A 12452-nucleotide genomic window follows, 5' to 3' on the forward strand; every position below is an offset into this window, starting at 1 on the left:
GCACTAAAGCAACCTCATTGTATGCCACCTTGTGCCCCAGTCTAGTGCCTTGATTTTCAGTGGCACGAGCTAGCTCCACTACCGGTTTTACTGATGTGTTCTAGGAGACTAATGACCTCAGAAGTTGAGTCCCATAGTGCTCAGAGCCATTTGAACCATTCAGTGGTAGTCAGTTAATGGAATCTTCATTTTGGCTTGGCTTCCACTGAAAAGTTTGAGTGGGGCGTAGTGTGTTTGATTTGTTATTCATTTAATTACTGTAAGTTTGTTTATTTAAAGGGGAGCAAGACATTTAAAGACTGTTGGTATTAACTCCCCTAGTTACTGGGTATTGCTAATTCGTTTCAAATGGCCTACTGCTTATTCAGTGGGAAGGCTGTTGATTAGTTGGTTACTGTGAGTACAAATTCACGCTATTTATTTGTTGCCGAAATTGTTAAAGTGTCTGTGCCGTGTTTCAATTACTAGCTACGTGTTTGAGCTAAACTGATATAAACCTTACATTGCCTCCTTCAAATTTGTTGTCAGCAGAAACCCTTAAGAGAGCTAAGTTTTGTCACTGCTTATGTTAACCTTTACTGGGAGCAATATTTCATGTAGTTAAATTTTGTCTTAAAATGTGTATTTCTCTGATGTAATAAACGAATGATAAAAGAAAAATGCAAAGGGGTCCAGTCCTTCCTATTGTGTCCGGTTTGTAACACGTATCATTATTGGTAACAGAGCGTGGTTTCGTTCTGTTGGCAAAGGGGGGGGGGGGGGGGGGTAGGACTGTCTTCCCTTAATTCTTTATAACTCGTTCTTTGTGTGTTATTATTTAGTGTTATTGTAAGCTTTCACTTAACATTACTGTTCACAGGTGCTTGGCGTCCGATATGGCTTAGAGGGAATGTCCAGGCATTGGGTATTTAAAGGAAGAGCTTTTGCAGTGTTAGCTCAAGATCAGGGAGCACCCGGTGACGGGAAGTGTCCCGAAATTAGCGGCTAGGTTGCGCGCGGCTTTAGATCGGCCGGTTTCTGTCTCCCCAGACATCGTTGGCAAGGTAGGTGACGTCCTGCAATTTCTTGTGAGTGCCGTGGATGAGATGGATAGAAATATTACCTTCTTGGGCGGTAATCAACCGACACATAGACAAGTATATCGTGTTCAAGTACAGTTAATTCATTTCATGAATCGTTTGAGAGACCTGGGTAATATAGAGCTTAAGGATAAAGAGAAACGAGAAGTTGAGCAGGTTATGGATCATGTGCGTGGTTTACAGATTAGAGCCGCATCTTTGGATTTAGAAGCTGAAGGGACCAGTTCCGAACACGGAGGCATCCAAGAGCAACGAGCTAGTAGGACTCGAATTTCTGGGGCGGTGCATTCTAAAGAAGTGAACGTTGATTGTTTTGATAAATTGCCAAACCCCATTATGAGCTTATTCTCCGGCTTATCAGAATTATCGAGAGATGATTTGACTCAGATTCAGAAATTGCTGTGGTTGTTAGTTAAACTTGAGATTCAGACCGACACATTGGGTGTACCTCACAGAGTTGTCCTTTCGTTGCTTTACCCGTTGACCAGGGGAATGTTAAATCAATTAGTGTCTGAAGTTTTGAGGTGACAAGGCTTAATTAAACACTCGAGGGGCCAAATAATTACTAGGAAGCTATCGGCACGCATGCGAAATGAACTTGAGCGTACATTTTGCTGTCGAGTGCAAGGTCCGGGAGAAACGTTAGAGCAATAAGTGGAAAGAATTCGTACTGTCATGTTAGCTCTGGAAATGTCAGTCTCTGGAGCGGATGCTGTTCAGAGTATTCTGGAGGGAATGCGCCCGGATGATCGTTCGAGGCTTATATTTTCTAATCGGCCCAAAAGCTTTATGGAGTTGGATACTGTGGTCGAGTCTATTCGAGCTCTTGTGTTTGCCGATTCGCAGCGTAGACTTAGTCAGAGTTCAGTAACAGGGCCCACACTTTCGGAAGACAATAAAAGACGTTGTTTTAGGTGTGGTGCGCGACTGCCCTAATCAGAAACCCCTGAAGTCAGGTATTTGACGCCAGGGAAGGAGGAGGGGCAGAAAACGTAAGTTCCTGTTTCGATGTGCGCACATTCGTGCTCTCACTAGGCCCCCTCTTCCTATATCTGTGCCCGCGTAGGATGAGAACTCCTTTGTGGCTTAATTGATTCGGGGAGTTCCGTGTCTTTAATTGATTATGACTGGTATTTTGAATTCCGGCGTTTAAATAAGTTGTCGCCTATTCAACCCACCGCGCAGAGTTGTTATGCCGGTAGTGGTCAAGCCTTATCAGTGGTAGGTCCGGTGCAGGGGAGTATTTCCATTTGTAATTTCACTTGACCGATTACCTTCTTGGTGGTTAAAGATTTAATTGTGTTACTTCTGTTAAGCTGTGACTTTTCAACGTACTGGTTTGATACGGGACTATGCCAGCAGAACCCTAAGTTTTAAATTTAAACCTCAGGAAAGAATTGCACTTTGCGCGTGTCGGCAGTCTAATTCTGTCAATGTCGTCGGGGAGGAGAGTAGTAAATTTGAACTTAATCACCTCTCGCGTGAGCATTGTAATCAGCCTGTTAGATTGTTAGATGAATTTCCGGATGTGCTTTCCGATAAATGTTGGTGTTACTAATATTATTGAGTAGCAGATTCAGTTATCCGATAACGTCCCGGTTCGGCAATCTCCGTACCGTCTTTCCCCTCCCAAGATGAGGATATTAAAACATAAATTAGAAAGCATGTTGAAGGACGGTGTTATTAGGCCACCAACATCTCCATACGCCTCGCCTATGTTCCTTGTCCCTAAGGCGAACAGTAAGGATTTTCGGCCTGTTGTAGATTATCGAGTGTTAAGGGGAGTGTAAGGGGGAGTGTTAAGGGAATTCAAGGGACGTCAAAAGGGCCGACTTGGAGCAGGAGAGGCACCACAGGACATTTTCATTTCCACTGTCTATACTTTTACAAATAAATCCATAAAACTTTGAAAGTATGATCAGGAAGGATTCAGGATTCATACTCATAGTAGTGGAAGCTCAAAAACGTAACAAAATACATTTTTTATGCTACTGCATAATGTATATGGAGGATTCTCTTCTTTCATTCCCATTCATAGGAGTGTGATGATAGGTTGCTGGACTGCCTGTTTTTGTGGAAACAGCCACAGGACCTGTGAACGTCTTCCATACTACGAACGAATAGCAAAGGTGAACAGCGCTCACGATACCAAGATTCTGCCGAACTGAAGAGAGTTGTGCTGCCCGAAAATGCCCCAGCGCAATATTCAATGAAAGTCGCGCTGTTCCTGGTACTACGGAGAAGCACTGAGACAAGCTGCGCTTTATCCCGCCTGCCGTCCGCACACACTCCACGCGTCAAGCTTGGCATTCCGTGGCCGGCCCTGGAGAAGATAGATAAAGTAACATAACGTATTAATAAATCAGTGGAAATAAATGAAAGTGCGGGAGGTCTCCCAGTTCTTCACAGAAAGCTGTACGTCACGTGGCGTGAAGTCAGCGTGACTACAGCGACAAATGGGGCTGGCGCAGCAACTTGAGGCAGTTGAAGGAACGAGAAAAGACAGAGTGCATCATCAGCGAGCAGTAACGGTGCACTACGGTGCTGTTCTTCATTACAACATATCTCAGAGACAAAGTGGCTCTGTCCACTATGGGACTTAACATGAGGTCATCAGTCCCCTAGAACTTAGAACTACTTAAACCTAACTAACCTAAGGACATCACACACATCAATGCCCGAGGCAGGATTCGAGCCTGCGACCGTAGCGGTCGCGCGGTTCCAGACTGAAGCGCCTAGAACCGCTCGTCCACACCGGCCGGCTGTCTCAGAGACAACATCTGGATAACTTCACGTGGGGAAGAATCGTAGGGAAACTGGAACAAGGACGAAGTGTGACGGGTGTGGCCCAGGAGTTCGGTACTGCTCACAACATCGTTTCACGGGCACGAGGAGCTGCCCGAAGGAGAGGGGGTGGCCGAACACGGTCAGCTACAGCATTCGATCAATACTACGTTATGCAACAGGCAAAATGGGCCTCACACCAAACAGCAGATCCAATTGCAACCACATATAACAGGACTGCATGGCATGCAGTCTCGAGCTCCGCAGTGGTACGGCGGTTCTATGAGGGAAGTCTCTTTGCCCGATGACCAGTGCGTTGTACTCTGTTGACGCTCGTACACCGGCGACACCGTTTGCGACGGTGCCAAGAGCGTAGGGACTGGACAAACGAATTCAGTCTCAGTACTGATTCTGGACATACCCTCATATAGTGTGAGGGATTAATCGTGATGCGTCCAGGAACATTGTCGAGCATGATCGTTTTGTAAGAGTGTACTTATCTCAAACTCTTTTAACACGGTACCCTCACCGATCAACGTTACTGTGACACAGTACTCGTTCGCCATGCGTGTCTTTTCAGGGGTCCATTCGGCCCTGACTTCATTTGTATGTATCGGAGAACGCAGGTAGCTGGAGGAGCTTTCGGAAAGACAGGCTTGCCCTTTCCCACCAAGCTCGTGTGGGAGACGTATTGCTGTATGTCCACATGCACCGAACACCATCAACCGTACCGCCGGGGGAATGGAACGCCCTACTGTAACAACTCTCTGCCGACCTTGTGGCCGAACTTTGCATGCACTGCCGTCCGTGGTGATCACGCACCCTATTAACAACCGTGTCCTGCCCTTTTAATGTCCAGGGGACCATCATAAATCGCTGTGACTCCAGTGCAATTATTGTCTTATTCAAAGTGTTATTTCTATTCGTCTCATTGCGTATTTCTGTTAATTACCTTCTGTACTATATACAAAAGCAGCAGTTCTTTCTATGTGTGGTCCAAATTTCATCGAGCTACAGTATGTTATTTGATAGAGACACATCATGCGAAACTTACTTTCGTCCTTAAATTTTACACGCTACGGTAATTCGATATTATTCGTAATATCGCAGAAATTGCGGCCGAATAACTTATTTATCCAGATTGTAAAGGCATATCTATTCTGTGCACTTTGCTCCTTTTTCTTTTGGAAAAGTACTTCAGTTCCATCTACGATGGCTCACCTGTAGATGAGGGGCAGGTGACCTCTCGAAGTACGGTAGAGCGTAGTAAACTACGACTTTCTGCGAGCCTGAAACTTTTTTTGAGTACCTCAGTTCCATCCCACTCACAAGAGAAAGGTCTGGGTCCATATTTGACAGGTCACTTGCGTGCAGCCTAAAATCAAAGACTGTAAGATATTTCATCTCAACACCCAGACGGTCTTGAGAAAATAACCCCTGAAGTTTATGACGCGAAACCGACTCTAACTGAAGGCATCGATAGATAACTGAATATTGAGCGTTTTCATCATCATATGTGGGGTCTGCAAAGGTGTATCCACACATATTATAAAAATGGAGTTATGTATATTCCACAACTCCACTGGACCGATTTCAATCAAACTTGCTACATGTATCACTTACTGCCTGGAAACAAACGCTGTGGGAGTAAGAACCATCTACCTATCAAAGGGGTGAGGCTGGGGGTGAAAGAGTAGTGCAGCCCATGAAGGGCGAATACCCAGCCTTTAAGCATCCAGTATCTAAGGATGAGAGCACTCGGTGACTTGCAACAAGCTTCGCGCATAATTTCAAACATTACGAAACTTTTTCTCTCTGAAAACCCCGACAAGATGGTGAAAGAAAAAATTTATCGTTTCCCCCATTTTCGCTGTTCGTGCAGTAAAACTGCTGTGTGAAGCATGACATGACAGAAGAGGGGGGAGCACCAGGTACATAGAGAGAGGGGGTAGCAGCAGCCAGACAGAGAAAGGGGCACGTGGAGATAGACAGATATTGGGGGTGAAGGAGTTGGACGAATAGAACTGGGTTAAATAATACCAGAGCAACACTGGGTTGATATAAATCGATTGAGGAAAGAAACTGTAACGAGTTAGGTTGGTTCGATGCTTAAAGGGACCAAACTACTACGTCATCAGTGCCTTTGTTCTCGAGCAGACAGGTCCATATGACTAGATCAGCGACAGCCTACCACGCAGAAACCCAGGGCAAAGTCTATCAATGTCAGTGAGGCAAAATAGAAGAAAGGCGGACATAGGAAGGAAGGCAAGTAAGGTGCCCCTTCAAGGCAGAAGCCAAACTGTCAAAACTATCATTTTAAAGAACATACTTCGCTTATGTATCCAGAAGATGAAGACTGTTCGATCAGAGCACTGCTCGCATAGCTGACAATGTGTAGAATCTGTGTTCCATTTTCATGTGCATTCTGTTCTTTCTTTATTCATATGGTTCTCCATATCAGAATTGGTAATAATATGAGTATTGGGGCAAGGGGGGTACGAGCCCACTCTGCATTGTTGCCAGATGTATCCAAGATGGCGGCGATAACGTCATCCAAGATTGCAACGTGTAGACCTGCCAACAGCGCATCACGTCATCCAAGATGGCGGGCATGACGACAGCTGATGATGCAAGTACCATTATCTTAGATGGCAGCTTTTGGCAGGAAAGTGTCATGCCCCCTTCCCCAAGAAAAATGACGGAAGTTCAAATTCCAACAAGATAATGCATCACACCACGGTTATCTCTACTAACCTAAGAAAATCGCATGAAGATAGCTCAGTTGGGCTACCCACACTAACCTCAGTCACCCGACCACCGATTGGTGAAAAAATGATTCAGCCTAAGCTGGGCTGCTGGAGAGAGGAAGGAGTGTTCTTTATTTATTTTGGAACAATTTATTTATGGATGGAGTATATATATCATGCTGACACAAAACACTCGCCCTGATGTGCTTGGGGTCACAATACACAGTCTGCAGACATGCAAACTACTCGTAAATAATGCAACAGACATGCTTGCTAATTGTACACTGTCAAAGTAATGCATTCCACAGCCTACACACGTGAAAACTACTACACCGAAATAATTTCAGTACAGACCTGCAAACTTCTCCTAAATAATGCAGCACAGTGATGTGCAGGCACGAAATCGTAAACTGCCCAAATAACGCATAGCACAGCCTACAGATCTGCTCGAAAAATAATGCAACAGACAAGTAATCAACGCACGCAAGCACCCTCAGCCACCTCCTGTCCATTACACTGCACAGGAGGTTAATGGCAGCCCCCACAAAGTGACACGGGCGTCAGCTGTCAAACCACATACAGGCGCCCATTAAGGTCCCACATGCATGAGGCAGTATCGTCCCTTTCATACTTGACACCTGAGAAATTCCACACAAAATACGTGATCACCTAGGCGTGCACAGTCACAGCCGTGAGCCGCCGCTGGACGCAGGTGAAAGTTGCCTCTATTTTCACGTATACAGCCACTGTTATACTGACGTCACAGAACTCCAAGGCACATTCACGCATTCCCATGTGCGACACACCTACAGGCAGCATGTGTCTTTACCATTGATGACAGAGTAGCTACAAACCTTCGCAAACGCATCTAACAACATTCTCAATCTTATACTCATGTCAAGTGACTATGTAAAAAAAAAGAACTGAGTCGACCTCACGGAAATTGTATAGTGTCCCAGAAATAGTTGACATTCGCTTTCATGATGTCTCCCATTTTATACACGAAAATTCTTACCCTGACAGAACCTGTTTACGAAAATAACACGGAATAATGTAGAATGTAATCTTCCTCGCAGACCTAACGTAGTACCCACTCCATCATTTCTTACCTGTCCTGCTTTCAACACACAAAACCGTTCGCTCCGCCATGTAGAGGCTCCTATATCCCAGCACAAAGGAGTGCATGAATCGAGCATTATGATTGGCTCTTATCGAATTTAGCCGCCGAATTACTGATGCCGCCTGTATTGAAGCACCATCCACCTTTACTTTCTTTCTGCAGACGAGACTTGCAGTGGTAAAATTATTTTGCACAGATCGCTAAATTACACTCACAGTTAAACCCGCAAAGTTCTCTACGGATCATCAAATACGTACGAGACTCACAAGAATATAGGAAGCCAAGAACATATTTACTAATCCATTTGCAATTAAATATTATTACGATGCCGCAACAATCTGACACCGATCGATGAACACGTAATTTCTGCTCTTGACGGATGTGTTTCTGGGATGAATCTCAGTATCTATACCGCACATAATTTTCGACATAGAAAATCTCTCTCATACGCTCACAGTTATCGATGTGCTGAATCTATGTGTCCCTCACGATAGGACACAGTCCCATCCTCTCTAGTCATGCCACAACATAAGGCATATTACACTACTGGTCATTAAAATTGCTGCACCACGAAGATGACGTGCTACAGACGCGAAATTTAATCGACAGGAAGAAGATGCTGTGATATGCATATGATTAGCTTTTCAGAGCATTCACACAAGGTTAGCGCCGGTGGCGACACCTACAACGTGATGACATGAGAAAAGCCTCCAACCGATTTCTCATACACAAACAGCAGTTGACCGGCGTTGCCTTGTGAAACGTTGTTGTGATGACTCGTGTAAGGAGGGGAAATGCGTACCATCACGTTTCCGACTTCGATAAAGGTCGGATTGTAGCCTATCGCGATTGCGGTTTATCGTATCGCAACATTGCTGTTCGCATTGGTCGAGATCCAATGACTGTTAGCAGAATATGGAATCGGTGGGTTCAGGAGGGTAATACGGAACGCTGTGCTGGATCCCAACGGCCTCGTATCACTAGCAGTCGAGATGACAGGCATCTTATCAGCGTGGCTGTAACGGATCACGCAGCCACGTCACGATCCCTGAGTCAACAGATGGGGACGTTTGCAAGACAACAACCATCTGCACGCACAGTTCGACGACGTTTGCAGCAGCATGGACTATCAGCTCGGACACCATGGCCGCGGTTACCCTTGTTGCTGCATCACAGACAGGAGCGCTGCGATGGCGTAGGCAACGACGAACCTGGATGCATGAATGGCAAAACATCATTTTTTCGGACGAATCCAGGTTCTGTTTACAGCATCATGATGGTCGCAGCCGTGTTTGGCGACATCGTGGTGAACGCACATTGGAAGCATGTATTTGTCATCACCATACTGGCATATCACCCGGCGTGATGGTATGGGGTACCACTGGTTACACGTCTCGGTCACCTCTTGTTTGCATTGACGGCACTTTGCTCAATGGACGCTACATTTCAGATGTGTTACCATCCGTGGGTCTACCCTTCATTCGATCCCTGCGAAACAGTACATTTCAGCAGGATAATGCACGACCGCATGTTGCAGGTCCTGTACGGGTCTTTCTGGATACAGAAAATGTTCAACAGCTGCCCTGATCAGCACATTCTCCAGATCTCTCACCAATTGAAAACGTCTGGTCAATGGTGGCCGAGCAACTGGCTTTTAACAATACGCCAGTCACTACTCTTGATGAACTGTGGTATCGTGTTGAAGCTGCTTGGGCAGCTGTACCTGTACACGCCATCCAAGCTCTGTTTGACTCAATGCCCAGGCGTATCAAGGTCATTATTATGGCCAGAGGTGGTTGCTCCGGGTATGGATTTCTCAGGATCTATGCACCCAAATTGCATGAAAATGTAGTCACATGTCAGTTGTAGTATAATATATTTGTCCAATGAATACCCATTTATCATCTGCATTTCTATTTGGTGTAGCAATTATAATGGCCAGTAGTGTAACTTTACAATGCAATATATAAACATTTTACACTATGTAAGCCCCAGTAACTTTACAATACAATAAATATATATATATATATATATATATATATATATATATATATGTATGTATATATATATTACATAAACAGTGCAGTTATTTTTTATATCTGTACAGCACCGGAAAAAATTATGGTATGCCTATTCTCACAGTGGCTATATGTCACAACGCTCCTCAGTCCTACGGAAGCACCACCAGCCTTTTCTTTCTCTCTACAGACGTGACATTCAGCAGCAATAAACTATTTTACACGGAACACCATATTGCACCGACAACTAAACCTAAAATATGGAAAGATTGTTACTCAATTACACTGCTCTCACATTGAGGACATGAGCTTGAATATTAGAGTGTGAAACCGATAACCAACTCAGCAATATATCACCGCATACCGTGTCGATGTAGTAAACATGCAATTCATATCCTCTGCCATACAAAATCATCCCTTTTACATCAGAGTACCCTCAGCGGACCGAAGCTGCTCTCAGAACTATTCTACAAATTCAGGATCGTTTCACTTTGGCACAAACACGTTACTGTTTCTGTTCTGAACCTGCTTCCTTGCTTGCCCACTTTTCTACACACATCTCCAGACTCAGGGATTGCAAGAACACAGGTATTTTCACGTGGTTCACCATGATATTAGACCATTTTCGCGGTACTTCTCGATATCAAGCACTAGGCAGCACCTTACCGACCGCTACCGCAGCATAATTCCCAAGATATAGACTGGAAATTATTTCTCTACAAACCCCAAACTTTACCGAGGTGCAGCGTGCTGTAAACCACTGAGTAACTAGAGACAAATAGAGGAAACTGATATCTCCACTCTCGAATACCGACGTCGGTGATGTAACAGATTCCAAATCATCCCTACAATTTTCAAGCCAACTAACGCCTTTCCCATGTCTAGAGGACAGGCAAACGTGTCTTCCACATGTTGGATGCACACACCACAATCGACCTTCTCTCAACTAAATAAAGGCGCGAAATGTGCAGAAGCAGTCAACCGAACAGTTTACATGGGAGGGAATAACAGTCCAGCGCAAACGCACCTCCATACACAATCTTCTCAAATTTCAACTTGATCACTAAGCCGCCCAACACATACTAAGTATTAGTTCACTATTCGGTCGTCTAGACGATGGCAAAGTTAACTCAGATACAGTCCTACACTCCAACAGGCCCCTGCATTCGGACAGCTGCTGCCGTTAACAGGAAACGCGAATCATTCCCACCACAGGCCATGCATACACGGAATCATTCTAGAAAACCAGTCAATATATGTTTTGTCATCATACTTCCAATTCAATGTTACGATAGCAGTCTCAATTGAACAGCATTTGACAATGAGCTAAGTATTGGAAATACACCCTGCTGAAGTGTGTGGCTCTGGAAATGGAAATATATGTAACTTCCTTACGACTGGACATAGTCATCTTCTTTACACATATCGGAATGCAAACACATACATTATAAGCCTGATGCTCAAATGCAAACATGTCGTGAACCCCCCACTACTACTAAGTATAATAATACTTGACCAATAAATGATGAAAAATAAAACTGACCGAAAATCAATGATGGGTGGGCATGTCTCTTAGGTTTTGTCTTCTGAGTGTTAACCACTGTGACTTAGAAAGAGAGATGTAATCGATCAGATGTTAAAAAACCCGATCGCAACAACTACTGTATGTTACCGTCACAAGTGGTCTTGGTTCTACAGCTGCACGTAAGTATCCATGTTAAAAGCTATACCCGCTTTACAAATCGAGGTACGACATTAAACCTGAATGAGGTGGTTTTTTCTGGACAAATACCATGATGGTGATCGTAGGAATGTGTATTATCAGACTAACATGTAGCCCACGATGCAACCTTGTGATAAAATTAACGCACTTTGAAAGTGGTTCGGCTAAGGAAAGTGGTATGTAAGTGGTATTTGCGACTCCCTCACACCGCCCCAGCTAGATGATTCTATAGTATTTGTAGCACATTCAGTCTCAATATCATATCAGAGGTTCTACGATATATCTGCTAAGTAATAGGCGACGACTGATTGAGAAGGAACACAAACAGTAGTAATAGATGATGTGTTGATTGAGGTCATAAGAAAATGTACACTAGCTTCTCAGATCTCTAGTGTCACGCTATCCACTAGAAATGATGTCCACGATTTCGAATCAGGTCTTCCCATTCAAGCACATACCTGCATCGGATCACACCCACAAGTGAATCATATTTCTGGCAGTCTCACATCTCGCAACGAGTCACCATCCTCGAACCTGTCTGCTACAGTAAAACTACAACCTGGTTTTAGCCAGTCCCTATGCATCTTGCAGCTGCGCCCATTTCTACAGCTTCACGCATGTTATTGTTCTATTTTAAGTCAGAACTGAGCAGAAATCGGAGGAAACCATAGCCACCACCTTCTGCAACCCGTGTAGAAACATAGCGACCTGAGTTAGTGCGACAGGAGCATGTTTTGACCATTCGATGGAAATGCGCACATTATGGTGCATCCCCAAACTACATACAAGTACTACAGATCCGCATCCATTCAAATATATCACCCCAACATGCTATCATCGTTATTCTCTACCACCAAACAGAGAAAAGTGCGGCTCCAGGGTGGAGAAGGAGATTTCGCAACGCTTCCCCAAAATAACGCAGCCTGCAGCCCTCCAAGCATTTCTGACGGTATACCCAGTCCCTCACCGAATGCACACCTC

Source organism: Schistocerca americana, chromosome X (genome assembly GCF_021461395.2).
Source record: "Schistocerca americana isolate TAMUIC-IGC-003095 chromosome X, iqSchAmer2.1, whole genome shotgun sequence".
Taxonomy (NCBI): Eukaryota; Metazoa; Arthropoda; class Insecta; order Orthoptera; family Acrididae; genus Schistocerca; species Schistocerca americana.